Raw genomic sequence first — 6,550 nt, forward strand, 5'->3', positions numbered from 1 at the left:
AACTAAAAGCTAAAAAAAAAAAATGAATCGATTGGGGTGTAGCACTGCCAAATTGAACCTTGCTGCCTCTAATATCTCCTTGATTAATCTTACTCTCATCATCTACTTCTTTGTTTTTTCTTGTTTTTTTACTTTTTTTGTTCTTTTGAGTTGAATTTTTTCTTTTAAAATTATTCATTGTTTTGTTGATTTTAATTTAAATGTTTATTTTTTTTTTCTGTTATATTTTGTCATTTTTATCAATGAAGTTACCCCCAAGTCCTTCTGTTCTCTATCTTCTATCTATCTATATCTATCTCTTCATCACATTTTTTCTTGTTTTTTTTTTTGTTTTGTTTTTTGCAACATCCCCTACCTCCAGATTGGTGCTGTTTTTCCTTTGTTGCAGATATCCTGGTATTTATGATGAAATAAATTTTGAAAAAAAAAAAAATAATATATTATATGCATATATATATATTTCTGGATTTTTCTACAAATTAATAACACAACAATAATTTTAGAATTCATTCAAATATAAATGCGCTACAATTCTAAAATGTCTAAATGAATTCTAGGATTTCCTACAATACTCATAATATTGGTTTCAAATTTTAGCCCTCGGCCAGCAATTTTGGAGGAGGTGTAAGCCAATTACATCGACATCAACCCCAGTGCTCAACTGGTACTTACTTTATCAATCCTGAAAGGGATGAAATGCAAAGTCGACCTCAGCAGAATTTGTACTCAGAACATGCAGTTGGACAAAATGTGACTGAAAAGCATTTTGCTACCCTAATAATTCTTTCTAATATTAGCACAAGGCCAGTAATTTTGACGGAAGGTGACAAGTTGATAACATTGACCCCAGTACTTGACTGATACTTTATTTTACTGACCCTGGAAGGATGGAAGACAAAGTTAACATCAGTAAGATTTGAGCTCAGGACATAAAGAGCAGAAGAAATGTTTGCTAAGCATTTTGTGGGACATGCTAATGATTCAGCCAGCTCACGGCCCTCTTACTAGTAACAATAGTGACAACAATAATACCGAAATCCCAGTCTTAGTATTAATAATGATGATGATGGTAATAATCATTTCTATTATAGGAACAAGGCCTAAGATTTGAGGGGAAGGGGCTAGTTGACCACATCAACCCTCAATGCTCAACTAATACTTATTTTAACAAACCTGAAAGGATGAAAGGTGAACTGGCAGGCTAACCATTCTGCCAGCTCACTGCCTTAACAATAATAATAATAATAATAATGATAATGATAATAATAATAATAATAATGATAATGATAATAATAATAATAATAATAATAATATGATGATGATGACGACAACAACGATGATGACAGTGGCAGTGATGATGACAGAAGATAGTACAGAGACACCAGCAACAACAGCTAGAGAAAAAGAGGAAAATAACTAGAATTGTTATAGAAAATCTAGTACAAAGTAAGAAAATGTGTGGAAATAAGAGAGAGAGAGAGAAAGAGAACATTTGATTGAGTTTTAATGCAGGAGATAGTTGCAAAGATGCTAACTTTTTTCTTACTCTTAACCCCTATTGTAATCAATATGATATTGCACTATTCACATTTGCAAAACAAAGAAACATGTCTATACACTATTATATATGAAATACGCTTGTTTCACCATGTTGCGTAATGGGAAGTCAAATTAAAGTAGAAGGAAATATCAAGGAAAATTTGGTGAGGGCTGATTTCAAAATGGTACAAAAAAATTGTTGACACTAGTAAGATATTCGGGGGAGATTAAGTGAAAATGATTTAGTTTGTTTTACTTGGGAGCTAGTTGGACAGGATTTATAACAGTGTGGTGTCATGATGGAAATGGTTATGTATGTATATGTGTGTGTGTGAGTATATATATATATATATATATATGTATACTGCATTGGCTAAAAGTCACCTGACAGTAAATAAAAATTCTATAAATGCTATCTATAATTCTGTATTGACTCGAATGGAAAAATGTGTCGCTCAAAGAAAGACTTCAATTTGAACAATTTTCGTGATGTTTCATATTTAGATGCTGCTTTTAAATTCATCCAGTTGTTAAACATAAATAAAACTTGGAATTAAATGGCTTTGATTTACTATCAGGTGACTTTTGGCCAACCCTGTATATATATATATATATATATTTATATATACGATGGGCTTCTTTCAGTTTTCTTCTACCAAATCCACTCACAAGTCTTTGGTCGACCTGAGGCTATAGTAGAAGGTGCCATGCAGTGGGACTGAACCCAGAACCATATCGTTGGGAAGTAAGCTTCTTATCACATAGCCACGACTGCAGCTATATATGTATACACACACACATACATGACAAGCTTCTTTCAGTTTCCATCTACCAAATCCACTCATAACGCTTTGTTCGACCCAGGGTACCCACTTCCTTATAGTTTAATCATCACTTATGCACTCGCACATTAATACATACATGCATACATATGCACTACAAGATGATTTGCAAATGCCATCACAGACAAGCTATTGTTTTAGGTCAGACCCAATCACATGACTTGAAAAATAATGCGAGAGAATATTGTAGTTATCTCCCTTTTTGACGAAAATTAATTTTGGTTGAGTTACTTCCCTCGAACCATAGCAATGCCTAAACGTTACACCCTGCAACCAAACTCTTATCACGTGGCTCGGTATATAGACTTGGATTCTAGTTTACAGCAACCAATAAGGAACCATCTTTCAAACTGACAACTGCTAAAGATTTATTCATCCCAAATGTCTACATGGGAGTCATTAATTGCTAATATATATATATATTCGACAAAACATATTGTGTATTTTCTCTTGTTTGGGCAACGTTTTCTACAACATGGTAAATACACACACATATTTACATATTCATATCTGTTTTGTTCCATACCCGCACATAGGTAAGACGAATATGCCAACACTCACTTGTTTTTCAAGGAAGAGATTGTATTCTTATATATTGTTCCGACAGTATTGCCCAAATGATATCAGTATCACTTTTAAAATCCACCCAAGGGTTGGTCCCCATGTCATGCGTCCTCTACAGAAATCATGCTCTCAGCACATCACAACACTAAGACAGAACTACTTCTCCTCAACTAGACCTGCTCTTTTTAACATCATTCCGAAACACATAAAGGAGGAAAAAGATTTCATAAACTTCAAAATGTTCCTGGATGAATAACTCCAACAAATTCCAGATAAACTACCTACACCCAGATATACTGCTGCAAACAACAACTCTTTCATCGAAAAAGCAATGGTGCCTAAAAATAGCTATACAAAAATACATTACTAAATGTCTTTTCCAGGTGGTGCTATTAATTGAGCTGTGTTGCTGTGGAAATAACTTCAGGAAAAAACTTTCCTCATGGACAATATGCATGTAAACACATCAATTGGAATATTAATGACATCATTAGATCATAAGACATTCATGTTTCTATTCAACACTGCTGCTTTGTGCACCTTCAGAAAAGAAGCAGAGTGTTAGTACAGAATAGATATTAAATATCTCGCATTGCCTTCTGTCACCTAGAAATCACATGTGACATCAGTAAATACTGATAACAACCCCCCACACCTTGCCAAGCCAGCACGAATCAATCTGAGAATGGCCAGATGTTGAGGATGTGTGACAGTTATTGAATATATGTATGCTTATATGCCTACATGAGTGTGTGTGTGTGTGTGTTCTTTTTATATGCACACACACACATACACATATATACATACATACATTATAAATAGATAGCTATATAGATACACATACAAATATGTACACATATATACGTGTATGTGTGTGTGTATATATATATATATATATATACAAGCATACATACGCTTACTCACAGACACACATATATATACATGTTTCCTTTGAAATTGATTTACAAAAACAACATATTGTGCATATATCAGCAGCAGTAGCAGCTGCATGATCATTTTATGCATTTTCAGTACAACATGGATTAGATGGTTGTCATGTTTTTTAACCAATATTTATTCAGAATTACTATCTTCCCGGGCAAATCAGAGAACTATGTCTTGTTTGTACATTTCATTTTGGTAGGATTTCTACTAGTGGGATACCTTTTCTAATACCAACTACTTTACATAGTTTACTGGGTAGATATGATCATGTACCTACCACTATACTCTCTACAAGCACCACAGAGGCATAAACACTAGAGATGTTGTCTTCAACAAGTCTAACAATGCACCTGCATCTTACATTACCTTCCTTTATTTGCCAACTGATATATGCCCTGATATGGGTAACAATCAGAAGACTGTCAACCTTTGATATGTATGTGAGTGTACGTTTATAAATACACACATCAATGTGCGATTGCAGGTAGACAGATGCAAGTACAGCAATGTGGTTAAGAGGTTTGCCTTCCAACCACTTATTTTTAGGTTCAGTCCCATTGTGTAGCACGTTGAGCAGTTGTCTTCTACTGTAGCCCCGAGTCGACCATTGGCTTGCTAATGAATTTGGTAATTTTGCAATATGACGATGTTAGCACAAGTACCTGGATTGAAATGACTATTGGGGATTTGTTCAACTATACTCGTAAAGTCCGTGCCCCAGCATGGCCACACTAAAATCAATGAAACAAGTAAAAAGAGAGAGATTAAAAAGGAATGGGTGTGAATACACACGCGCGTATGTATGCAAACCTGGGAACCAAACCGTTAATTTTTGATTAACGAAGTTAACATTTTCGTTAATGATCTAACTTTTAAGTTAACTTTGGAAATTATTATCAGACTAATTAACTTTCGTTAACTTCATTTGAATTGAAGTTAACAGATTTTATAGTTTTGGAACTTTTTAAAGCTGTTTTTAGAGCAAAACCTGATTTTTTTTTTATAATAGAAATTAACTTTTAACGGTATATCGATAACTTCCGTTACATTTTTAAAGAATTAACTGATTAACGGTTAACTTTTTGGTTAATGGATTAACGAAGTTAAATTTTGGTTTAACGGTGGCCATCTTTGTTTGTTTGTATGTATGTATGGATACATGCATGACAGCATGAATCAGGACTGAAACAATTCAAATATTACCATGCCTGAGTTGAGGGAGGAAATCCAGCTGCAGTATAAAGCTTAATTTCTGACTGCCAAGCAAACTGATACAACACTGGAGCTTTCTCTTTCACTGAGCTAAGGATGACATCGCAAATGAACTGAAGGTATTTCGTGTCTTTTTCATGGAGCTTGAAACCTGGACAAGTGTTAACGTATGTCTTGTGTTATGAACGGGTACTTCACCCTTCAGTTCAGTATCAAATGCGAATTACGAAGAGATGTGGTTAGAGAGCGATGACAAACGTTTTATCAAGAGATGTCTCAAAGTAAAACCACTGGCCATAATGTGGAAATCACAATAAAGAACGTATGTATGGGAAGTTACTCTCAGAAGCAAGTTTCTTTACGAAATGCTCCAAACATTCTCAAATTTCAAGGAACGCGTTAGTGGCTGTCAGAAATTCCGTCCTGTGAGACATTGGTGGCAAAGACCATCAGTTCTGGAACCAAACACTGTAGGAAGGGAAATGATTACCTTTCTGGCTTTATCTGAGGATAAATTGGAGCTCAGAAATCCAACTGTGTCATTGGAAGCTATCAACTACTGAGAGAGATTGAGTTGTCTGATAATTACACTAAGCAAAACTAGAAAGAATATGATGTCAAATTCACACTGAAAAAGAATTTTTTTTACTCAGTAGACTTGCTATAAGAAATAGTGAAGTTTCGAATTATCATTTCAAAGAAGTGTGATCCGGCTTCTTCGTGAGTTGTGTCGGTAGAGATAGAGATACTCATATTTGAAGGGGCCACAGGCAAAACAACTGACTGTCCTTTGTGATTCGGTTGATTAACTTTGGCGTGCGTTCAAACTTACAATGTCAAAAATGAAGTGTGTTAATTTATAGTATGTTCCCAATGATGCTATTTTCAACTACAGTAAAATCCTGATTCCATCTGTACACCACCAAAACTCAGCCAGACTGGAAAGCACTTTATTCTAAAATTGATACATTACAAACCATACAAAAACCACTGCAATGTCCTTGACTTCAAGGACTACTAAAATTACTTTAATTCAACTACTCTAGCAACAATGGATTTGATTCAATTAACTATATTCTTGCTTTGAAAAATTGTGATCTTTCGGGTCACACTCTTACCTTAGAAAGCTGTAGACTTATGGTCCCTGATTCAATTCACTTAAACCCTTATCTGAGAAAATTGACCTTTCACTTGAGTACAGCTCTCATGATAGAAACAAATGGTTTGCTCTGGAGTTTAGAGGAGAGCAAAACTTTGTCCAAGCAGATCATTTGCATGTATTTCTATATTGGGTCTTTCATAAACATATGGTTATGGTTGTTAAAAGAATAGTGGTAGTTTATTGGCTTATTATTTGTTGCCATGGCAGGAGACGAAGTAAAGATTAAATCCAGATCATGAGCTCAGCTGAAGAGATAAAGAGAGAATTAAAAAAAACAAAGAGACCA

This window comes from Octopus bimaculoides, chromosome 10 (assembly GCF_046866305.1).
Source record: "Octopus bimaculoides isolate indiv1 chromosome 10, ASM4686630v1, whole genome shotgun sequence".
In the NCBI taxonomy this organism is placed as follows: Eukaryota; Metazoa; Mollusca; class Cephalopoda; order Octopoda; family Octopodidae; genus Octopus; species Octopus bimaculoides.